The sequence below is a fragment of the Capra hircus genome, chromosome 28 (genome assembly GCF_001704415.2).
Source record: "Capra hircus breed San Clemente chromosome 28, ASM170441v1, whole genome shotgun sequence".
Taxonomy (NCBI): domain Eukaryota; kingdom Metazoa; phylum Chordata; class Mammalia; order Artiodactyla; family Bovidae; genus Capra; species Capra hircus.
This window is the reverse complement of record NC_030835.1, coordinates 27,526,540-27,552,369: the sequence shown is the minus strand read 5'-3', so window position 1 is coordinate 27,552,369 and position 25,830 is coordinate 27,526,540. Positions and strand designations below refer to the sequence as shown.

At 41.2% G+C, this 25,830-nt stretch overlaps 1 protein-coding gene across 1 annotated transcript in view; it reads left to right on the top strand.

Annotated features, from left to right (window-relative positions):
• Positions 1-25,830, top strand: part of ARID5B (AT-rich interaction domain 5B) — a 192,181-nt gene that overhangs the window by 118,713 nt on the left and 47,638 nt on the right. The window lies entirely within an intron of this gene.

Here is a 25,830-nt window from a genome sequence, read left to right as displayed (position 1 = left end):
AGTCATTAAATTACCATCCATTTTCTTAAGCATTTCAATGAGGTCTCTAGATCAGTGGTAAACAAGCCAAAGAGACATGCCTCTGTGTTTAACTCTGTCTCCTGCCTGGACTTTCAACACACTGGGGCAAGTACCGAGTAGGTATAGTAGAACCGCACATTGGTGGATGACTCAGAGAAGACTGTTTTGAGAATTTTTGTCCACCGATGTTGACCAGCTCATGCTCCTTATAATGGGCAGCTCTTACATGGTCATTGAAGTAGTGGGTTCGCAGGCAGTCAAATATCTGAAAGTATCAATACTTATTAAATACTCAGGAGTTTAGATTGTCCATGGTTTCTTCGCTCCCTAAGTGACAGATCTCTTCCCCACAGTAGCTCCTTTAGCCATCATTCAGAATATAAAATTGACTAGCCCTAGAAGTATTTCTGTCTTCAGAGTTCCTTGTAAACATGCATAGAGTCCTCTTCATACCAACTTGACCAAATAACATATTTATACAAACATAGGCAGGTCATTGCCACATTTTGAGGCACATTTTTATACCAGAGGAATGAAAATACTGGAAGAGGACAGAGAAGACATAGGTATGTTCTCACCGCTTGGCACATTTGTGTTTGCGGCAGCTTTTAACCTGATGAGACTTTTTATCTCACCCCTACAGGAAGGCAGTCAGAGCGCCTGGCATTTAGAACCTGCTGGGGCTGGTGGAGTTTTGAGTGAAATAGTCTACAGAATATAAAGACACTAATCTCAGAGAGAGGAGACCTTTGGTAGGAGATTATGAGAACTTTATGGGTAATTGTTCACACCAGTGCCCCACTTCCCTTCTGAATTGTGACAGTGTTAGTCAGTCAGCCGTGTTTGACTCTTTGTGACCCCATGGACGGTAGTCCGCCAGGCTCCTCTGTCTGTGGGATTCTCCAGGCAAGAATACTGGAGTGGGTTGCCATTTTCTTCTCCAGTCTGAATTGTCACAGTAGCATTTAACTGGTACACGTGATTCTCTTTGTCCCTCCAGGAGTCCTCTAAGTGGATGAAGGGAAATAATATGAGCTCATTATCACAAATGCAGAAACTGCAGTATTAGAACTTGTGGCGTGTGTTAACACAAAAATCAGGAATAAACTAGTTCCTGGTTCAGCCATTGCTGCTACTCTTGTGTTCTAGCGATGGAGTGTTTCTCGTGGCCCTTAAAAAAGAAGCCGCCACTTCCTTATTTGTGTACTCACAAAAGATTGTTGTTGTGTACTCACCTTTTGGTGAGATAATAGATATTTAAGAAATTTACCCCCAGGTTTAATTCTTGGTCTGTTTTCTTGTTTATTTTGTTGTTTGTTAGGTTAGTCAACCTTACTGAGTTTTCTCATCTTATATTCAACAATGATAGTTTCCCATAGTTGTCCTAAGGATTGGACAAGATAATGTATGGGAAATGTTTAGAACTGTGCTTCTGATATGATAGTTTTAAAATAAGAGTAATAGTAGTCATGATCAAGATCACAGAGATGGAGTTGGTGGTATACCTGTTTCACCTCTTTTGTGTCTTAGCATCCTCAGCAACTTCCACACAAAGATATGATTTAAGTGTCTGCCCCCTCCGTATAAGCAGCTTCATGTTCAAGCCTCAATTTCCTCAGCTTTAAAATGAGCAGGATAGGGAATTCCTTGATGGCCTAGTGATCAGGACACCAGACCTCCACTGCAGGGGGTGTGGGTTCAACCCCTGGTCGGGGAACTAAGATCCTACAAGCTCTGCAGCATGGCCAAAATAAAACGAGGGAGATAACCACCTTCAACACAAGAGTGTCTTCATCCACTCACTATTCTTTTGGTGGAGGTTGCCACTCATCAATTCAACAAATATATTTACAGAGAACTTAATATATATTACTGCATTAGATCTGGAGCCAAACTTAATGAATTAAACAGACGTAAGTCCCTTGCCCTTCTGAAGACTAGAATCTAAGGATGTGAATGGTAAGCAAATATATACAAAATCACACACATGCACCCACACAAGAGAATTATAGGCCATGATAAGAGCTACAAACACCAGAGATTGCTGTCTAGATTAAAAGAAATAATGTATGTGAAAACGCGTCATGGGCTATAAAATGTGGCCCTTCAGAGACTTTATTTTGACTAACACAACACCTGTGGCAGCCAGTGGCTGCCACACATGCTCAGCGCCTAAGGTTTCCTGGCGACACCACCACTCCTTTCTCTTTGAGGCTTATTTCAGAGCAGAGAGTGGAAGGGAACCTTTCTGTTGAGTTTATAATAGCAATTACAAGCTGATAAGGGCAAACCATTCATCAAACGATCATACCTCCGGACTTTATCTCTTTGGGTCAAATGTTTCCTGATTGATATTGACTACCATATCTTAAGCAGCTTTGAACAGATAAGAAGCTAGAAAAGAAATTCCTTTGAAGGAGATTTGACAAAATTATGTTTTCTGATTTTTTTTTCCTTTAAAGAGAGAGATTAACTTCTTATTGTTCTTCTTAAAGAGCACAAAAGCTACAGAATTGCCGAAAATGCAAAAAAAAAAAATTATGGGTACATACTGAATGAATTTCCACTGATCCAAACTATCATCTATGTTGATACTCTTTTTTTGTTCTGAAATTGTCTGGAGAGAACTTTAAAAATATTACAAATGACCCTGTACCGAAGATACCTAGGAACAGATATCCCAAGAAAAGATACCTTCTTGGTTATTACATACAAGTGCCATATTGGAAAAGTGCTGTAAGCAGAGTCTCACAGGTTAAGTATAATTCATTTATTTGTAGAAACAGTGTTTGAAAGGTAGGGAAGGTAGGTTTCTGACCGTGAGCCTGATAACCAGCTTCTAGTTGAAATGACCATAAACATTGCAATTAATCAATTATGTACTCAATTATAAAGTATATAATTACATTCTGAACAGTAAAAAGCCTCCTAAAGTGTATATAAATCAGTTAAACAGGGCAATACAGTAACCGATCACATAAAATCATATTTGATGAGACATGTCATCTATCACAGTGTTTTCCACACAGTTCTTATCTTACATCTTTGTGATTCATTTGTGCCGTGTTTTTTTGCTGCAATAAATCTCACAGTAAAGGAACTTCTTTATCTTGGCCATAGAATTCAGAGACATTTTTTTGAGTGGAATGACTAGGGCATCTTGAAAGATTTTGGAGTGGGGAAGATCTGGGCACATTTCTAAGGCTTTTTGGAAAGGTAATCTGTATTGGTCTGTCTGCCTTTACTCGTTATAAATTTCTCTATAACGAGCTTGGGCATTTTTGCTTACGTTGTGGTCTTGATACTGTCTCCACAGTTGGCGTACGTTGCCTTGAAATTAGCTAGATGACCTGTGTTTGCTTGCGTACTTCCGGCAATAGATGCTCGATGTTACAACAGGTATAATTAGAAAAACATGCTAAATACACATCACTCTTGATCAAGTCACTGCATGTTGAGAAGTATAGGCAGAACTAACTTAGGACTATATAGTGGTGCCTATGTTTATATAAATTATTTAAGTTTTATATGTATAATCAAGCAGGTCATTCCAAAGTAGGCTGACTTAGGAACAGTGGGACTGAAGCAAAGGAAAAGCATATCTGCATTTTTATTTGTGTCTGGTGAAAATACACCAAAGACCCGGGTCTTGTAAATTCTAACTTGTGCCTCAGAATGGATAATGGAGAAATATGAGTAAGTTCAAGAAGGGTAACTTTCTAATAAGGTGGTGATAGCATTCATTTCTCTCCTTTTCCTCTCCTTCAGTTGGGACCAGATTCCAAATGGCTTTTCCATAAGTGAAGGCAGAGTCTAGCGTTTCTCATGATGTACTCTGCATAGAAGTTAAATAAGCAGAGTGACAATATACAGCCTTGATGTACTCCTTTTCCTATTTGGAACCAGTCTGTTGTTCCATGTCCAGTTCTAACTGTTGCTTCCTGACCTGCATACAGATTTCTCAAGAGGCAGGTCAGGTGGTCTGTTATTCCCATCTCTCTCAGAATTTTCCACAGTTTATTGTGATCCACACAGTCAAAGGCTTTGGCATAGTCAATAAAGCAGAAATAGATGTTTTTCTGGAACTCTCTTGCTTTTTCGATGATCCAGCAGATGTTGGCAATTTGATCTCTGGTTCCTCTGCCTTTTCTAAAACCAGCTTGAACATCTGGAAGGTCACAGTTCACATATTCCTGAAGCCTGGCTTGGAGAATTTTGAGCATTACTTTACTAGCATGTGAGATGAGTGCAGTTGTGTGGTAGTTTGAGCATTCTTTGACATTGCCTTTCTTTGGAATTGGAATGAAAACTGACCTTTTCCAGTCCTGTGGCCACTGCTGAGTTTTCCAAATTTGCTGGCATATTGAGTGCAGCACTTTCACAGCATCATCTTTCAGGATTTGAAAGAGCTCAACTGGAATTCCATCACCTCCACTAGCTTTGTTCATAGTGATGCTTTCTAAGGTCCAATTGACTTCACATTCCAGGATGTCTGGCTCTAGATGAGTGATCACATCATCATGATTATGCAGATGACACCACCCTTATGGCAGAAAGTGAAGAGGAGCTAAAAAGCCTCTTGGTGAAAGTGAAAGAGGAGAGCGAAAAAGTTGGCTTAAAGCTCAACATTCAGAAAACTAAGATCATGGCATCTGGTCCCATCACTTCATGGGAAATAGATGGGGGAACAGTAGAAACAGTGTCAGACTTTATTTTTGGGGGCTCCAAAATCACTGCAGATGGTGACTGCAGCCATGAAATTAAAAGATGCTTACTCCTTGGAAGAAAAGTTATGACCGACTTAGATAGTATATTCAAAACCAGAGACATTACTTTGCCAACTAAGGTCTGTCTAGTCAAGGCTATGGTTTTTCCTGTGGTCATGTATGGATGTGAGAGTTGGACCGTGAAGAAGGCTGAGCACCGAAGAATTGATGCTTTTGAACTGTGGTGTTGGAGAAGACTCTTGAGAGTCCCTTGGACCGCCGGGAGATCCAACCAGTCCATTCTGAAGGAGATCAACCCTGGGATTTCTTTGGAAGGAATGATGATGAAGCTAAGGCTCCAGTACTTTGGCCACCTCATGCGAAGAGTTGACTCATTGGAAAAGACCCTGATGCTGGGAGGGATTGGGGGCAGGAGGAGAAGGGGACGACCGAGGATGAGATGGCTGGATGGCATCACGGACTCGATGGACGTGAGTCTGAGTGAACTCTGGGAGATGGTGATGGACAGGGAGGCCTGGCGTGCTGCGATTCACGGGGTCGCAAAGAGTCGGACACGACTGAGCGACTGAGCTGAACTGAACTGAAGGCAGAGTTGCGGTGCGTAGTTTACCCAATCCCTGTTGCAAGAAACATAACCACGCAGAACAAGTAGCCAAGGCAGGACTGCCCAGTGGTGTGACTGAGAGGCCTTGCCCTCCATCTCAGGGGGAGCTCACATGGTTCTTTTCCTCTTTCCTGAGAAATGTGCTAGCACATACTTGTGGGGAGAGCAGGTGGTTTGCTCATTTATCCATATGGCCAACCAACGTGTGTCGATAACCAGCTTTGTCATTGTATGTAGCCCTATGTAAGGCTATGGGACTAGAAAAGCAAGGAACGCAATATAGTGCTGACCTTTGAGGTACACACATGTTCCTGGGGGCTCCCTCGGATTCAATAGACACTTAAATTATAGTGCTGTAAGTGCTGTGATAGAACCAAGTGAATCCTTCCCAGATTCAATAGAAGAGAGGAAAATATGTATTATTTTTTTAATTTCATTTATTCCTCGGAATATTTTACTGCAACTAATATATTTAAGGGACTGGCAAGTTTTACAAGTGACTAATATATTAATCCCACTCTTCCCTTCTGCCTTGTGGGATTGTCAGTTGAGTCAGGGCTTAAAAATGGAACTTGATGAGATTTGTTCTAAAGATGTTGACTAATACCAGTTAAACCCCTAAACATGACACACAGATTGACTATGTCTTTTTCACTCTTTTTAAAGACCCAAAGATGCACCTCATTAATAACCTGCTCCATGTCTTTAATAAAGAGCAGGCTAATTAAAAATTGTTTGCTAGCTGGAAATGAGTAAATGAAGAATCACATATTAAAACAGGCATCATCAGCCTGCATAAGGAGCTGAACGTGGCAAGTGGGGAATGAGAGGAGTAATTGTGAGCCTTTTATCACCGAGGATGACACCTAGAAATGTAGACTTGGATACAGGGAGTCGGGTAAGGAGGCTCTTGGCAGGGCGGGCAGCCAGCTTCATCTCCCACTGTGTCCATAATACAAACTGAAAGAGCAGGGAAGGAAACAGAGTCTGTGTCTCCTCGCTTCCTCTGTCTCTCCTGTCCTGCCTGTCCATCAAGCCCCTTCCTCTCACAAGTCCTGCATCAACCTCTTCGGATCCATCTCTGTGGCTTATGAAGATCTACAGTGTAGAAGGTATTTGGCATGGTGATGCATTGGTCTCAGGGAGACAGGGAAGAGGATATCGGTCCCTCCCCTTATGCTCTGTCCAGCTGGGCAATATGGGACTGTTTTCAGTTTCTTGACCTTGCTTTCCTATCCCTTGATTCTAAACCTCGGCATATGTCCTTCCTGGAAAAGAAACCGTGTCATTTTCTCACCCTTCAAACTGGCCAGCCTGTTTTGTCTTGCAGATCTCAGCTTAAACACCACTTCCTAAGAACAGTCTTCTTTGATGTTTCCATGATTTCAGCACTCCTGTGGTATTCTCAAAGCTTGTCCTCTTGCTTATTGATAACATCTGCCCACCCACTTTACCCTATCCCTCTATTCTTCATGTTAGAACCTCAGCCTTGTGAGAGTAGGGCCAAGGAATGTCTTGGGAACCCATGTACCTAGTATATAGCCTACATATCCTAGGAAATCAACATAATGTTGAAAAGATATTTCAGTTCTGACTAGCAGCAAACGAGCTCAATTCTGCTTCCCTGGAAAGCAAGAATCTTGTCTCATGATTCTTTGGTGACCCTTGTAAGGCTAATTGGTGCCCAAGAAATGTTTTTGAAAACAGTTCTTAATTCTGTTTTTATATTTACCTTAACTAGGCTTGAGAAGAGCTTTCTTTAATGATGTGAGGGACACAGAGAGGATGAACGAGCTCAGGCTTGTTTCTCTCTTAGCTGGAAGGACTTGCATAAGCAGAGTATCACTAGTTTAGAGTACTGAGCGAGCAATCGCCTGCGAACTGTGTGCCAGTCGCCACTGCGTTCTGCTCTACAGTCTCTCTCCTCTTTGCCCCGCATCTCAGGAAACAAAAATCTATTCCTCAGTAGGGTCTTTAAGTAGGCTGCTCTATGAAGCAGATAGCATGGTGTGAAGACACATGAGCGTCGGGGTCTCAGTCTCCCCTCATGGTTACTCACCACCTTTTGTGCTCCTGGGAAATTACTTAACCTTTCTAAGGCTCAGTTTTCTCATTTTTAAATTGATAGTAATGATGCTACACACCTCAAGGGGATATTATAGTCATCTCTTGGTACCCTCAGGGGATTGTTTCCAGGGTTCCCTCTGATAACAAAATCGGAGGATCCTCGAGTTCCTTACATAAATGTATTGTTTCCATATAACCTTAGCACCTCTCATCCCCTTTAGTCATCTCTAGATTACTTTTTCATTTTTAATTTTATTGAAATATAGTTGACTTTGGGCTTCTCTGGTGGCTTAGATGGTAAAGAATCCTCCTGCAATGCAGGAGAACCTGAGTTTGATCCCTGGGTTGAGAAGATCCCCTGGAAAAGGGAATGGCTACCCACTTCGGTACTCTTGCCTAGAAAATTCCATGGACAGAGGAGCCTGGTGGGCTACAGTCCATGGGGTCACAGTCGAACACAGCTGAGCAACTTTTACTCATAGTTGACTTACAATGTTGATGGTTTCTGCTGTACAGCAAAGTGATTCAGTTATACATACATATATATATAGCTTTTAAAAATATTTATATGTATTTTTTATTGAGGCGTAGTTGACTTCAGTGTTTCAGGTGCACAGCAAAGTGATTCAGTTATACATATATCATATCTTATTTTTCAGATTATTTTCCATTATAGGTTATTACAAAATATTGACTCTAGTTCCCTGTGCGCAACAGTCAACCTTTCTTGCTTGTTGTACATCTATTTTTTTTATTAGAAATGTCATCTTTAGATTACTTTTAATGCCTAATACGATGTTAATGATATGTAAATATTTGTAAACACAAGGTAAATGTTTTGTAAACACAAGGTAAATATTAAGTAAACAGTTGCTGGCAGGTGGAAAATTCACGTTTCACTTTTTGGAACCTTCTGAAGTTTGTTTTTTTTTAATATGGATGTTTTGATCCATGGTTGTTGGATCTGAGGATGCAGAAGCACTCGGATCCGGAGGGCCAGCTCTACGTGAGGATTGCGTGAAGAGCTGCTTGCAGTGTTCTCAGCGCAGCGCCAGGCGTAAGACATTTGTTAGTGTTACCTGCAGGATCTGTCAGTGCTCACCTCAGCCCAGAGAGACCTGATAGCCTCCGTCTGCTCCCGGGGTGGTGGTGGTGGGACAGTACCCAGAGAGACCTAGGAGCCATCTGTCTGGACTGTTCCAGAGCTACCGTGTTCTCGCCTCCATTTTTGTCCTGCCCCCTCCACTGCTGCCCAGCGCTTGTGTGCAATAGCACGGACCACTCTCAGTTGCAGGTGTGCCATGTCCTCCCTTATCTTGGTGGCTTTCCAAGTCAACTGGAAAGTTTAGAATCGGATTTATTTATTCAACACTTTTCTTTTTTTATCTCTTACAACAGCCTCTGTTTTTTTCTTTTTAAGTTTGTCGTCCTCAATGTTTTTCTAAACTGATTTCATAGGGAAGACAATCTTTCCTTGGAATCAACCAACAACCAACAGGAGCATACTTGACCAAAAAATAGTGGGAAGACAATTGTAGGGCATAAAACCCAAAAATAATGATGAGAAGGATGGTGATGATGCTCATATGCTGTTCACTATATGCCAGGCACTCATCGGAGCCCTGAATCATTGTCTCCACTTGGCAGAGGATGAAACTCGTTGCCTGTGTGAACCATATAGTGGAAAGAGTATGTAATTAGCTTAGTTTGCCCTTAGAACTGCATCCTGATAGAAAAGTATTTTTCTCCATTTAATATCCAACAAAAGAAAGAGATCACCTTACCACAAGTTCTCCCCTTGTTTAGCTGAGACATTTGACTCAGTTTATACACATCTACATCTCTGTAGCTTGATCATGACGTTGGAATGTCAAAAATAATAAAAGAGGGAGGAAAACAGTATGAAGTGAAATGTACGTTTACTGGTAAGAAACATAAAGCATTTGGCATCAGCAGAAAGCTTAGTCTTTGATGTGGAAAATAGAAGAGTTCTTGCTGTTTCCATTTGGGTCAGAGAAAGAGATGGTGGCTCTATGATAAGTTTAGTGGGTTCTAAAGCTAGATGTAATAATCGAAGAGTCACAAGTTGTCCTGCCCTGAGGACATGCAAGTATGAAATACCCATGTCAGGAAAAATGTAATCAGTGAGGAACCACACAACAGGAAAAGCAGAAAATATGTAATAAGACAGGTCCCAATTATCCTATGAGTGAGACTTTGTTATGAGATGAAGCTATATATATATATGTGTGAGTTGGAGGTTGATGATGGATGATGGATGATGGAAGAGACGGAGAAGTATGGATGGGTAATTTTTGGTGAATCTCCCTTTTTTAATTTATTTTTTATTAAAGTATAATTGAATTACAATATTGTCTTAACTGTTGCACAGCAAAGTGACTCAGTTGTACATATATCTGTATGTGTGTGTATATATATAAATATTCTTTTCTATTATGGTTTATCACAGGATATTGAATATAGTTCCCTGTGCTATACACTATGACCTTGTTGTTTATCCATTCTATATATACCAATTTTGATGGATCTTCTTACCTCCAGACTTACAGAAGCCAACAGCCTGCAGTGTCCCTATTCTGGACAGCAGCCTGAGGAGGAAATGTTTTATTTTAGGTATGGCAGTGTCCTCAGTTTTAAACAATTCCCCCCCGCCCCCCCGTGTTTTCAAAAATGTTCACACGATTAATGCCTCTTGCATGTATTCAACAAAAGTTGCCTAGCAACCATCAAGAAGCATTTTTGGAGCGCAAAGGGTCTAAAAAGGAATGAAGAGCAAAAACAGTTTGTTGCAGCTGAAATGACCAGGTTTCTGATACCAGGTTCAAAGCAGATCCCCCAGGAATCAGGCTAGACATCCCTTAAGAGTAACAAGATATGGTTTGGCATACTTAGAGACCCACTGAAATATCCTGTTCATACTGATCACATGCAAAGAGGGAATGTGGAAGATACAGGAGGAACCTCTAAGTATAGCTTGATCCACTTCTCTGCCTTCAGGCCGGCTGCCTCCTGCCTAATCCCATGTGGATGTGTAGATAATGGGGTTTTGGAAAACACTTAAGAAGAAGATTATAACACCTCCTCTGGGTAACCCATTTTGGAATCTTGCAGCCTTTGGATTGAGACCACTAGGTAAAGAACATGGGTTAATCCAGGAATTAACCTCTTCTCTTCAGGTTACTGATTTATACCAGTGATTGGCTCTCATAGTCATATGTTATTCTAAATAAAAACAACCTATCGGATCTTCTATATCAGGGGTCACAAATGCAGGTGCCCAGAGGTGTCAGCAGAGAACCTAGAGGGAGAAGAGTTGATGGGGCTTATGAGAAATCACGAAGCAGTAGATACCCATGCTCTGCCTAAAGGAGCAGCTGGTTTTCAGCTCCAGTCTTTTGTTGTTTTGTGGGAATAAGAGCCCACAGTTGTCAGAGCTCTCAACTCTTTAAGAAGAGCCAGGCATATCAATTTCGATGTGAAAAATCTCATGATTTTCAATTGATGATAAATAAAATTTTTTTTAAAAATCTACAAACTAAATAAACTATGATACCAGGCAAATTTGGTCTATGAACCAGTCTTATTTACTGAAACTGTCATGTTATATAGATGAGGGAACTGAGGGAGGGATGGTGAGTGAGGACATTTATTCAGATTTAATGAATATGAGAACTCCTTAAAGTGAGGAACTGTGCTGTTTTATCCCCAGCTGGACTAGCACAGTTTCAGGCATGTGATGGCAACTCCACAAGTATTTATTGAATCAACAAATATTAGCTCTTAGAAGCTAAACCAGGACTTGGTTTGGCCAGTAAGAAATCAGGACCTTAAATACTTGTTCTTAAATGATTTTATTTTCTAAGTGATTTTCATTAACTTCTGTTTGGATAGAACTTGCTCTTTTGCCATACTGTGGCTTGTTTAAAGTGGTATTTGATTAATAGGAATGTTCTGGTGAAAATGTCAGAGGAAAAACCCTGGATTCTATCTGGAGTTCAGCCTTCTCATAGATCTGTCTATACTGGGATTCTTATAAACAGTAGGTTTTCTTGGCCTATCATATTTAATTCCATTCAAATGTCTGTCTATTTATTGAGCTCCTACAATGTGCAGAGGCCTCTGTATGGTGATTTCAAGACATAGGGGATTCAGGGGACCTGGGAGGGATCAGGGTTCAATGATAATTTAGAGAATGAAGATGCTTGGCATTTTTATTTATTTTTTAAAACATTTTTTAAATTGGAGTATACTTGCTTTACAATGTTGTATTAGTTTCTGCTATACAGCACAGTGAATCGATTACATGTAAACACGTATTCCCCTCTTCCTTGAATTTCTTTCCCCTTTAGGTCCACAGATAATTGAGTAGAGTTCCCTGAGCTATATAGTAGGTTCTCATTACTTATCTATTTGATACATGTCTATCTCAATCTCCCAATTTCTCTCTTTAAAAAAAAAAATTTGGTCCTATTTAGCAACACTTCACTGTGTGGCCATTTCCTTTCTTCACTTTTTGTCCTGAGATTTAATCTTGCCCCAAATATAGAGTCAGTTATCACCAAGACATCCTCTCTTTTAACAACCTCTGGTTATTGTCTCTGTGTTGGAAGACTCAGCCAGAGTGGACAACATTCAGCCTCCACTGAGGTATACCAGATGTCGAGTGATCCTCTGGCTTTCATTGCGCTTACTCCTTCTTCTTGCATTCTGTAAGCTGCTTACCTCTATGCCAAGGGTTCAAGTGTCTCTACTGTGTCAATAACACACCCACTAGAGAACTACTGGCCTCTTGAAATGCTTGAAGTGATGTGTTACTTCATGAGTCTGTGCATGTAATAGTAATAATAATGAAGTCCACCATTTATTACTGTTTTCTAAATACCAGATAATGTGCTAGTCACGTTGTCTCATTTTATCTCATTCATAGTCTTTCTTAGTCATAACTGTTCAATCCTTTTTTTGGATAAATGGGCAAATTCAACCCCAGAGAGAGATGGACTTGCCGAGGGTCATACAGTTGCTTGGTTTGTAAATTTTATGAAGAACTATCTGCTCTCAATGCCCCTGCTTTCTTAACTTCCTTATGAAACTTGGGCATCCAGCAACAGTTTTACCAACTTCACCAGCCTTCTGTGAAAGGTATACCTTTTTTAGAAGCCAGCTCTAACGGATGCTTTAAACAAAGTGAGTGATTTTGAATGAGACTGGGTTTAATTTCAAAACAGTGTCCTTTGCTGGCAAAGATAATCATATGTAATGTCATCTTGCAACCTCTCTGCGTGTGTGTGATTTCATAAAACTGGTGTAGCAGTTTATTATTATAAAATTAGTATCACATAGAACAAACCCGGGACCCAAGCCAGATGAAATAGACAATGAGTAGTTATATAAGGTTTTGGAAGCACATGTAGTAGAACACAAGCTCACTGTATTTTCTTCTCAATTGTCTGCTGTTCGTTAATGTTTCCTTTTCAACATGATTGCATCTCAGTTTAATAGCACTTGCCATCTCAGGCTTTATGGTGCCAGGCCTGACATAGTTACATCCCCTTTTTGCTAAAAATATTGCATGTATATATTCAACCGCAACCCGACATGTTTAGCTAATGGGTTACTCAAGGAGCTATGCGCTTATATAATTAAGTGATGTATGTAATTTTGTGTTAACACATTTGCAATGTGTGTTTCCCTGGTGATTGCAATACTTTATTCCGTGTAAAGTGTGACATTTTAATTCCCGCTGAACAATTTCCTACCTTGATTTGCCTTGTTTTTGTGGCAGGGGATTATTTTGCAATCAAGATAAAAGCATTATTTATGAAATTTCTAGGCTATCCCATTACTGGGAACTTTTAACTGCAGATCAATCTCCTATTTTATTGATCTTTGTTAAAAATCTTTATTAGAATTTAAATTTGATCTCTATATTATAGATTTGCCAAGACTTTGGCCTGCAGGAACACTTTTTTTTTTTTTTTTCAGGCAGCTTTGCAGGGATGGGGTTTTATTAAAAAGTAGTTCTCACCAGACAGTGTGCCATCTTCCCCAGAGAACTTTGTTTCTCTTCCGTATTGCTCTCTTTCACCCTGTTAAGGTTCTCCAGTAGAGCCAGCATCATCCTGTGGGCTTGGAGGGTCTTGGCAAAACAAGTCAGATGTATAGATTTTCACAGACAAGGCAAGTCTCTGTTAAGCTTTTAAGTGGTTGACAATAGCTGGGTCTCAAAGTTACACAGTGGGAATTAAAATGTGAATGCATATTCCCCCCCTTATTAATGGCCACTGTGACCAAGGGAAGGTGCTACAGGCAGGAAGGTGAACAGCCCAGCCACTTTCCCCTCTTCAGAAATAATTCTTTTCTCTCATTGAATCAGCAGTCAGTGCAATTTAATAAACATTTATTAGACCTTCACTAAGTACCATACACTGCTTTCAAAATAGGATCGTCAACTGTTCTGTAAATGTTTATTGAGCATCTACTATGATGATGCCGCTGTGACTAAGACTGATGTCATCTCTTTAGTCTGGTGAGGCAGAGAGACCCACAGATAATTTCAGTACAGGGTGCCAGGTGCTGGGGTAGAAGCATGCTTGATCTAGAAGTTACAGACAAAGAAAAACTCCCCCAGCGGGAGACGTGGAAAATTAGGAAGTGTTTTAGGGGATGCAATTCCCAATGCAAGTCTAGGGGAACAAGTACAGGTTGGGGCAGGAAGGACAGAGGTGAAGAAGGAAGGGTATTGTTGCCAGAGCTCGGGCACACAGGTGTGGAGCCACGTGAAGAGCCTGGAACCTCTGGGGCCTTTGTTACTGCTGGAACGTAACGAGGATGCTCAGAGGCAAGGTGGGCAGTGGTTCATGTCTCCCGCAGGTCTTGAATTCCCAAAGTCTTTCCTCACATGAGGAGGCCCCTGGGCTTGCTTTCAGCCCAGCCCAGCAAAAGCAAGCAGGTGGCAGGCGCTGACGCCAAATGCCGAGTATTGCCCTGCTGGCTTCGTGAGCGTTTTCCTTTTAGTCCCTCCCATTTGGGTCTGAGCAAACAGCTGGGAGTGTGGTGCGCAGAAGTCCCGCCAGAGGACCCACGGTCGTATGCTCCAAGTGAGCTTTCTCAGTTGTGTGTTTTGGCATTTGAACACAGCGGGAATGTCCTTGTCAGCTCCCATTTGACTTTATTAATTGCAGTTCCTTGGAAAGTGTGTTTTAGTTACGTGGTCTTGGGATGACAGAGCTCACCCCGCAGAGACACCCAGGAGGAGGTATTCGGGGCCCGTTGCAAAGCCATCTGCTGCCGAGGCACCACTGCTGGTCCCTTGCAGCCAGCAGACATGGGTGTCTGTCGTGCTCTGCCGCTAGCTGTGTGACTGTGGGAAGTTCGCAGTCCCCAGGCCTCCCTTTCCTGACAAGTAGAATCCGGATTTGGACTCGGTGGTGTCTGAGGTTCACCTTCCGCTGGAACTTCATCGTTCTTTAAATTACTCAAATGAAGAATCCTGCCACCATCACAGCTCCTAGCGGGGATCTTTGGTTCCAGATCCACTAGAAAACCCGCAGGCCACTTTCTGCACTCACGTCTTCTCTGGGTCTGTATTTTAGAAGGCTGCCTACACTAGCACTCAAATCTCGGTTTTAATTTTTTAAGATGCAAAGGGAATTGCTAAGCTTCCGAATATTCCTGGAAGATATGGTGGTATGGATCAAATAATCCACTTCATGAGTGGTGTCACAGGAGGCTGTCACCTAGCAGCTCCATTTGTTTCCAGGCCCCGCCCCTCCCCGCCCCCTCCCCCCTCCCCTTTCCCCCCCTCCCGCCCCCACTTCCCAGAGCCCTGAGGCTGAGGTTAATAACGTCAAAAGAATGTTTTAAAATTGCTCTTCTGTTGATTCCAAAGAGTCAGAGCCCTCACGTGGTTAGAGTCCTGGGCTAAGAGTCAAATTCTAAATTTAATTCTAGCCTCTGTGAACCATCCTCGTGCCTCACTCAACATTAACTGATGTTTCAGTTTTCTCATCTGCAAAATAGGCCTAAGATCCCTTGCTCCACAGAAATATTTGCAGACAGCTTTGTGGTACACAAGGATTGGCATTATATTGGGGCAGAATATCATTTTTCATTCCATAATGGGGCTGAAACAAAAGCCCTTTTGAGTATGCACCTTGTGTAAACTTACCATGCTTAAATGCTGATGAATTTCAGAGGTCAGCAAACACCACCCCCTTTCTTCATTATATTTTTTAAAGCTAAACAAGGCTAACTAGGGAATTCATTTTGGAATAAAAAGACATGAAAGAAAGGGTATTTCAGCTTGCACAATAGTACAAAGGAGAACAAGAATCATCATGTTTGCTAAAGAACTCACAGCTGTTTAATTTTGTAGTAAAATTACTTTAAGAACTTTGCAAATTCAAAGACAAAACCAAACAACTGTTGTTGCAACAGTGAATTTCCACGTGTAAGCGGAAAAGCCAAGTTAAGATTAATCTGCCCCTAAAATCACATTAAAAATACAGAACGTTTTTGTTAATGCTGGTTGGAGGAGCGGCTTTTATCTGAAGAGAAGACACATAAAAGAGGGAAATGGTACGTTTACTGGTAATAAGATGAAAAATAGTTTATGTTCTCATGTACTTTGCCCCCAGCTTTTTCTTAAGCTGCTCAGTCTGTTTTAATACCAGGTTTGTTTGCTTTTTGGGGATGGGCCTGTTAGGCAGGAAATTGTTGAAAGGCCTACAGCAGAATTTTTATTTAAACGGTGTTTTCAAAAATTAAAATTAAATACCAAATCGAGTAACTGATGATTAAATTTGGAGTTCAGATTTTTATAAAATTTTATTTTTAGACGATAAGTTCTATACCTGTACTTGTTCTGTAAATTCCAAGTTCCCATATGTTGCCCATTGTCAGAAACAAATAAACTGTTCCTCATTTAAAAAGAAAAAAAGTGGTTTTCTTCCATATTAGGGAATTATTCAGGCTTCTTTCCTTGGTTCCTATAATTCCAAGCTAGTTGGAACATCAGTCTATTTTTGGTTATGAAGAAACTTTTAAAATGTAGGCCTGATTTTTTTTTAAGGTTCTAAATCTCATAAAAATCAATTTACCACATATATAACAGTTATGGTTGTAAATATAGTGAAGTCACTGTATTCTAGAAAGACTGATTTCTAATTTCCATATTAGCCCCTCCCCTCATCCTCCTTCCCTCTCCACATAGGAGGGCTGCTAACTGTAAATTCTGACACGCATAAAACAACATAAGGTTGTGATTTGCGACTGTTTCTGTCGAGGCTGAATGTTCTTACCTGAATTTGATTAAACTAGTTAGTTTCTGGGTTTTATGGTTTTCCCACCACATCACATAGATTGGCCACAGGAGGGCAACCGAGAGTTTCCTTTCAGCTAACAAAGCCAGAAATGGTTTTAATATCAGCTAAGTGTTTTAACTTGCTGAGGATTTATTTCCCCGCCTTCCAGTTGCCACACATGCAGCCTCCGAGTTTCCACTAACAGCGCATAATAATCCAAATAAAGTTCTTCTGAGGGAAAATATAGACAGACTGGTCCAGACAAGAGCTTTTGCCCAAATAAGGAATCCTTGTATGGAGACCCCACGTGTTAGATAACCATCGACTGACAGTTGGTCATGAGTTAATAATGTTGGATGCTGAAGTATGTATACCACGTGCTATAAAAGAGTTTGGAGGGTAAAGACAAATACTGCTACAGTTAGATATCAGAGACATACCAGAGGTGTGCAGACTGCTTCCCTAGATGTAAGTTGAACCTGCTAAATAATTCCATAAAAATTATTGTTACAAGTATTAGGCAGTGGAATGAATAACTGTCGTTACACATTTTGTTGATGTTGTGGAGATTTTAGTCTGAATCTCTCTGCATGCCATTGCCTCAAATGCTATGTCAACTCTTGCCTTCTAAGAAAAGAAAATATTTCCAAACTTTATTTCCAGTGCTACCGTGGCTGTTTTTATTTTTATAATGAGAACCCTAAAGAGGGGGTGGGGGAATTCTATAAAAGAACCCAGGCAGGTGTGTAACCCTTTGATTGGCGTGTTATATTTGGAGAACCCTGTTCCTCCCCTAGGTCGTTTTCTGTGTTGCTGCTGCCACAGGATCAAAAGAGGAGGAGGGGGAGGGGACAGGCTTTAAATTCAGCAACTGTAACAAGTTATTTGGGAGGATGAGACCTAGGCCAGCCCTCTTCTCAGGGTGATGCCCCCTAGTCTTTTGGGTGCTAAGATTGGGAAAAGAATGCATCTTCTCTCCTACCCCCTAGAGTTCAAACCTTTTTGTTCTGTCCACTTTTCTGGGCTTATCGGAGCTCCATTCTTCAATGAATTCTCTGTGTCATGTGAAGCTGTGGGACTTCAAGTACCTTGGGAGAGCGATGAAGGCCACGCCCTTGCCTTTGGGCCTGACTGTATCTGGCCTCTCTACTTACTGGCAGATGAAACTCCAAAAAGAAAAACACATCCAGACCATGAACCTACTCAACAATTTGTGATGGAGAAGCTTTTACTTTCCAGTGAGTCAAAATCACTCATAATCTATTTTCTCTTATTCAGTTTGCAAATGACTTACCTTACGCCCAGCTCACACTGGCAGCAGGAAAGAATAGTAAGGAAAATAAAAAATTAGCTCTTTTTCTCACTTTCTTCCCCTTCCTCCACTCTCTCACTCTCCAAATCTGATGTCAAAGCTTAAAATTTGCTTTGGCTTCTTAGTTAAGGAAGTTAATGAAATAACATTTTCATCAGAGCCATTTAGTTCCTTTGAGTCAATGATTACCAGATTTGAATTTTACAAAGGAGGCATTTCAGGTTTGGCAAAATGTTCAGATACTAACATCTATGCATGACTACCCTCCAAAACAGTGAATAAAAGTCTAGATTGTACTGAAACTTTGAATCATGATTTTTTGCTTATTATTTTAGCTTCAGATGTTAATCTTACTCTGCCTGCTTTTTAACACACATTTGTAAGGACCTATCTATAAGAGTAACATTGAACTGTTGACTAAACCAACATCGCCCAAGAGAAAGATAATGCAAGTCATATGTGAATTAAAATTTCCCAGTAACCACATTTTAAAGGATAAAAAGAAACAGGTAGAGTTAATTTTAATAACATTTAATATAATGCAGTGTATCTAAAATATTTTAATATATAATCAGTATAACATGTTAGTAATGGCCTATTTTATATTTTTTGTGTATTCTTGGAAACTTAGTGTGTATTTTATACTTACAGCACATCTCAAGTCGGACTAGATGTCTTAGGTGCTCAAGAGCCCTATGTGGATAGTGGTTGCCGTATTGGACAGAGCAACTCTAAACAGTCTTAGAAACGTTTTAGCCTTCACGGAAATAAGTGAACCATTTTCCGTGCGTTCTCCATGTTCACTGTGAGATTCCTATGGGTATCTTTCCGCTTTTCCCTGCAGTGTGACATCCTCTCACTCCCAGGAGCTGAGCTCCCTAGCTGACCCCACTGGGTTATAACAAGCTGACCTTGTTTAATATACCACCAGGCACTGTGGATCGTATTGCCACTTCTCCACACACACACCCCCAGGCCCTTTCTCCTCACGCCACTTGGCTGCAGCACACATATTCTCTGCCACCTGTGGGCTCCGAGAAGCGACAAACAGGAATAGTAACCTTTTTGCTTCTAAGTAAGAGACTGTCCTACTTGTTTTTCGCTTTCTTTTTGGCTGCACCGTGTGGCATGCAGAATCTTAGTTCTGCCATCAGGAACTGAACCTGGGCCCTTGGCAGTTAAAGCACCGAGTCCTCAAGAGAATTCTCGGAAACTATCCTACCTCCTGTGGCTGCCCAGCTGGCACCGCGGTAAAGGATCTGCCTGACAGTGCAGGAGACGCAGGAGGTGTGGGTTCAGTCCCTGGGCTGGGAAGATCCCCTGGAGAAGGAAGTCACAACCCACCTGGGTAATCTTCCTGGGAAATTTCCATGGACAGAGGAGGTTGGCATACTGCATTCCGTGGGGTCGCAAAGACTCGGACATGACTTAGTGACTGAGCGCGCACACATCCTACTTCTTAAATTATTCTTTCTGAATGGTAGAAAAACATGAAGAGAGTGAAAAATCCTCTTTCAGCACAAATTCTTTTCGGGATTTTTAAAAAGAAATTGGGAAACTATTATATGATGATCTTTTACTTGTCCTTATGTGTTTGAAAAAGTGAGAAGCCTATAAGTCCAAGTCTATAATAAGTTAAATATCTCCATGTTAATCCACACACACACACACAATCTCTCTTACTTATTTCCAAGTTGGGAATGTTTTCTTTAGAGATGTAGCAAATCGATTATCCTTAATGTTGAACATGGAATATCTCATTTCCAAACCTGGAGAAATGGCTGAACAAGAAAGTTCTGTTTATGTATGAGTTTAAGAATTCTTTCGATATTTACTGCTCCTTGCGAGATTGTTCAATACAAAACTGTAGCTTTCACTTCCGTGCTGTCACATACAGTAGTGACCCCATAGAACGTGTCAATCATGGAGTAGAATGAGCAGGTTTATTGATTGTAAAAAAAGAAAAAGAGACAAAGATTAATTCTCTAAGCTTAAGAGGTCTTTACAAACTTCATAAATTATAGCCATCAAAATGTCTTTTAAAACCATTTCCAGAGTGAATCTTTAAATAGCCTAAAACAAAGCACTAGTTTCTTAAGTTAATGTTCTATTGATATTGCAGATAATTATCTTAAGAAAGATTTAAATCTGTGTATATTGAATAGTTACCGAAAAATGCAAACATGAGTTATTTCAGATTCTTAAGAAAGCAGATACAGTGAGCAGTGCGACAATACATTTGTTCTAAGTGTAGTAGTTGTGATGCAGCTTTTTTCCCTCAACATCCAGCATGATCTTTCCTTTTATTTAAACTGAGGAGCTGGGGGTTTGGAGTTGGCTGATGGATACCTGACATCCGGGGAAATGAATAGCAGGAGAAATGAGTTGCGAGGTAGATGTGAAAGTCACATTTGAGCCACTGTGGTATTTGAGAGTCCAGTTGTTAGTTTTGCTGGGGTTGTGACTTCATGACAAGACTTTGCAGCTGGGGGAGGAAACGGGATCCTCTGTGTGCAGTCTGAGGAGCAAGCTAGGCCCTCAGGTACCCACTCTGCCCCGATGTCTCTTTACAAAATATTTGGAATTCTAGTCTTTCCATAGGCTCCTGATACCATGGTCTATAGACTCCATTATCCCAAAGATGAATAACCATTTGCAGGGCGGCTATGAGCCGCTGCCTCTATCCCCTTACAGCTCCTGAAGGGGCTTTTTCATCTGAGATGGTCCCCCTGGCGGAATCTGTGGGTCGCCAGACAGACCAAAGTCTGAGGGGTCTGGCACTGATTTCAGTCACCTCCCCTTTTCAAGAATTCTCTCCATAAAGAGTCAGTACTCTGAAGACCCAGTATCTCTCCTCACTCTCCACCTCGATTTAGCTCCTAGATTTTGCCCACCAAAGTGATGGTGAAAAGCGACTATGATCCCTTCCTTCTTTGCCCAGTGCCTATCATACCTATCATAGACCTCCAGAATGTTTCTACATTCCTTTAGAATTCCCTACATCATTTTGGAATAACAAATAGATAGCATTCGGTCATTTAAATCCTGTCTCCTCCCTCAAGGCACAGAGGGGAAATAAAGATAGAGATCTGCCCATCACTGGTGGTAAAACCTGAGTGAAAAAGAGGTTTGCTCCTGCATTAATGGCAAGAATGCACAGTCACATGGTTTCAGACTAATTAGCAATACAGATGAGCTAGCAAGTCAAGTTCCATTTATAGGCTGGGGGAAGGGGAGAAGTAAAATAATCTGTGTTGTTAAGTGTTTCTGAGAAATGAAGACCTCCAGGGCAGAGAGAAGGCGGATCAGGAAATAGCTATGCAAATCACATGCCTATGAAATTACTAAAACTTTGATCAGAGGCATTAACAATTGCTCCAGCATTCACAAGTATGAAACAGGAGTGAGTAAGACAGGGCAGGTTGGGAAGGCATTACAAAAGTGTTTGCTTACATGGTTTGTTGAGCAGTCAATGAAGTCCACAACTGTTTTGGACTTAAGTTGCCTGAGCAGTCCAGGTATGGCCAATGCAATAATACATTCCACTCTCATTAGTGACTCTTAAGGACCTCAGTGACAAAGAGCCAAAGTGCCTGGACCTCATATAAAGCCTGCTTTTTTTTTTTTTTTCCTCCAATCCTCTTTCTCATAACACTTCTGCTTACCCTTCCACAGGTGGTAGGAGAGGACCTGGGTTCTGTGAGAGTGTAGTTCACTGGAAATGCTTAACTGTATTTAGTAGGCACTGTGGTTCAAGCAACATTAAGGTGCGGCTTGGGCTGAAGCAAACTTGGAAACTCCAAGTGGCCGTGACATCCAGAGTAGCGAGTGTGACCATTCCCCTGGGGCACACCCCCTCGGACCCTGTTCAGGGCTTTCTGGTCTGGGTGGCATTTGAGAGTGAGGGCATTTGAGGCTGGCTTAAATGGCAACCCATTCCAGTATCCTTGCCTGGAAAATCTCATGGACAGAAGAGCCTGGTGGGCTGCAGTCCATGGGGTCACAAAGAGTCGGGCACGACTGGGTGACTAACATTTACAACACTTGCTGGCCTCAGTTGACAACTCTGCTGCTGCTAAGTTGCTACAATCATGTCCAACTCTTTGCGACCCTATGGACTGTAGTCCGCCAGTGTCCTCTCTGCATGGGATTCTCCAGGCAAGAATACTGGATGGGTTGCCGTGCCCTCCTCCAGGGGATCTTCCCGACCCAGGGATTGAACCCAGGTCTCCTGCTTTGGCAGCAGGTTCTTTACCACCAGTGCCACCTGGGGAACTCCTCACAACTCTGGATTCACCTTATTAATGCCTTTATTTGAGAGAAAAAAAAATTACTCTTAAAAAGGAAACGATCAGGAAAATTATAGGACATGATATCACTCTTGCAGCTTTTTTCTTTTTAAATTTTGTTTAAATTGTGCCTATTGCTCTGAAATCATCATTTAAGCCAGAAAGTCCCCCAGGATGGAGTTGTACTTGTTAATGGCCTGATGTGTTCGCATCTCAGCACAGTTGCTTCTCAAACATTTCTGTTGAGTGTGGAAAATTATTTATAGACCAACAGAATAAAAGTAAACTTGCATGATCTTAAGTCCATATAAATAATTAATGCTTTGTGAATTCACGGAGTCAACCAATTATCAGACACTGAGTCCCAGCAGCTGCAGTTTTCCAGCCCCACTCTGTGAGGTGTGGACTGGGGAGTATATGGAATGTAACTGTGGATTTGAAATAGAATTTCAGGGAATCGTTTATGAATTTAAAAGCAAAAATGTTGGCTTTAAGTTAAAGCCAACATGAGAGCTGAGAGCTTCTGTTTTTCTTTTCTTTTTTTCCCTAGTATTTGAAAACTGAAATTCTGTGAGAGATTATCTGTGAAATGCCTTTCTTTTATTACACCCATAAATTTCAGGAGTGGCTTTGATCAAGCTTTCTGCCATTCTTGGTTTCTAAATCTTTTACTCATATGTTAATAACTTTAAAAACATTCATCCTATTTTTGTTGTAGTGAAAGAGGAAGTTTCTAAATAGTCAAAAGGGAAACGTTGAAAATAGAACACAATAAATGATAACTAAATTAGGGTAGGTCCCCCCACCCCGCCCCAGCTTTCTGGGGCAATGCTCCATGCTGAAACTTGCCAGAGTATTTTAAGATTATTGTCTATAAAGAAAATGTACCAAAGAATTGAGATGCTCAGGGGAAAGGCATTAAAGAAATGCAAAGTATTATCAGTAATGCAGACTATACATAGAACAATGTTTGCCAGTCCTATTTTAATACTTCAGTCTGTGGAGTTTAGTTTTCTGACTTGTGTTTAGTGTTTAAAAAACACACACACAACTTGCAAATTAAATGAGTTTATGCTCTGCTGGCTTCCTCTAGACATTGACCCTGGGGGTCAAACTCTTAGGAAAATGATGCCTGGTTTTCCATTCCCCTAATTCCAGTCTCTACCAACGAGCAAGTCCTATCTCTGAGTGGAAGCTCACAGAGAATTTCTCGAGAGACTATGTAGCTCTGTTGGCAACAAAATCCTCTCTGCAGAACGAGAAGAAAGAGTTGTTAACTGATGAGTCAATCCAGCTTTTATAGCAGTTTATCTTCGTGGTATTTTCAAGAGCATAAATGTTATAAAAAAAGAGACGGTCATGACAGGAAGAACACAGTAGGAAAAAAAACAGAAACGTTTAAGCCAAAAGCAATTTACTTTGCCAGTAACTGGTTACATTTCCTTTGTTTTATTATTATTATTGCAATATGAAAGTTTCCCACACCTGCACTGCCTGTCACATAACTTGTCAGAACCCACAGTGAAGTAAATACATAAATGAGTGCCTGCAACTCTGAGCTTCCAGACTCTTTAAGGGGAAAAAAAAAAAAAAAACATGTTTTGCTCTACTGTCAAAAAAAAAAGAAGAAGACTATGATTCATTAATAGTTGAAGGAATTTTTTTTTTTAAAAAGGGAATAAACAAAACACATGGGTTAAATGTCAGAGTAGCCTGGAGCACTAGCAGTAGTCAATTTCTCCTGGGATTAACACCTATAGAAATAGCGGTGACTTCACAGTGGTGAATACTTGTTAATTTCATGGCACTGAGTAAGAGGAACAGATGGGCAGTCGGAGAGAGAAGATATTTTTTTAAAAAAACCTTAGACATCATTCACTGATCAGGCAGAAAAGTCCATCGATGGCACACTGCAAGGGGGTGATGTACTTGGTGCTCTAAGTTTTATTGGAACGCTGTGACTTTGGTGAAAGTCTCATCACCTACTGCTCAGGATTGATGGGGACCCTGTGCTCAGCAGCAGGGCTATAGGATGCTGTTTGATGCCTGAGATGGGCTATAGCGCTCTTGTGCTATGTGGTATTTGAGAGTGTTTTCATTTGGGGAGAGCTCCTTGGAGTCTGCCAGCCCAAGTTAAGACTGTAAATACGTCGTTATAAGACACAGCAAGTGTGTATGTTAAAGGGAAGTTCCTGAAAGCAGGAGCTCTGGATAAAGTCAGTTGCCTGGGTGGGAAGCTTTCTACTACCAGTAACCAGTGGTATGAAGTAAGACAAAATAATTTCTGTCTCAGTTACCTGGTCTGTAAAATGGGGATAATAATAAATGTGCCTTACTGTGGGCTTGTTTTGAGTTTTAAATGAGTTGTTGTATACAAAGCTCTGATTGGCAAGAAAAAGTGCTCCTCTGTAAGCATCAGTTATTATTATTAATATTTGTGGGTAATATTAAAAACATTCTTGCAAAGTGCACTGATTGAACTCTATGAATAAGCCAGGCCAGGGTTGGCCTGTGGGTATATACAATACACACGTCAAAGTAGCTGTACATTTATTGCTTCATGCTCTGTGTTTTTAAAAGTAGAACTGACTAGAACCAACTATGCTGTCAGTACATGTATTGCTAGCTTCCAAGAATCATTTTCTTGGTAGAGACTGGCCTCCTCTAAATCAGCTGGAGCTGGTGTGATTCTGGAGTTATAGGATTCGGGTTCTCTCAGTAAGTCTGCGGCCCTGAGCTGTCAAGCAGAGGGCAGGTGTAAGTTGGTCCAGGGCAGCTGAGAGGAGGTGGACTGTTTCTTTAATAAAAGAGTTAAAGGCCGGAGCAAGCCCATCCCTGACCACCACCACACCATAAAGCATTTGTTTTCATTCACCCGGCTAGCAAATAATTTGGTTTTTTTTGCGACCCTGTAGGAAAAAAAGAGTAATTTGGGGACAAGAATATTTGCTGTCCCCAGAAGCCAGCCCTGCTGTCCCAAAGCTTCACCTTAGGTCTTGTGGATCTAAAAACTCTTAATTGTATCCTGGAGGCTCTTAACCTGGCCTGTATGGAGTTCTGCATGCCTCCCCCAGTACTTTTAACATCTGGTGTTCAGTTTATTTGCTCATTGCATGTGGGACAAGATCATGGCCCCCACGGAGATGCCAGACACAGTTACCCTAAGCAGGAACCAAAGGCTCATCTCCCACTGCGGGAGATCTTATCTCCCACGGTAAATTCCTGTTACTGGTGTTTGCTCCCAGAGCTCACAGGTGAGCAGGAAAGGTCAATGCCATTTACAGGTGCCCAATGTGATCGGTATACACGCGGTCAAATTGACAGGCCTAGCTCTTGACACCAAGGGCATATATGTGGGCATCTTTATTTCCAGCAGTCACTTGATTATTCGACAATGTATTAGGCATTACTGCCCCTGGGTGGGTACTGGGGCAGAGAGAGATGAATCGGACATGGTCCTGCCATTGAGGACTGTCCGACTCAGTGT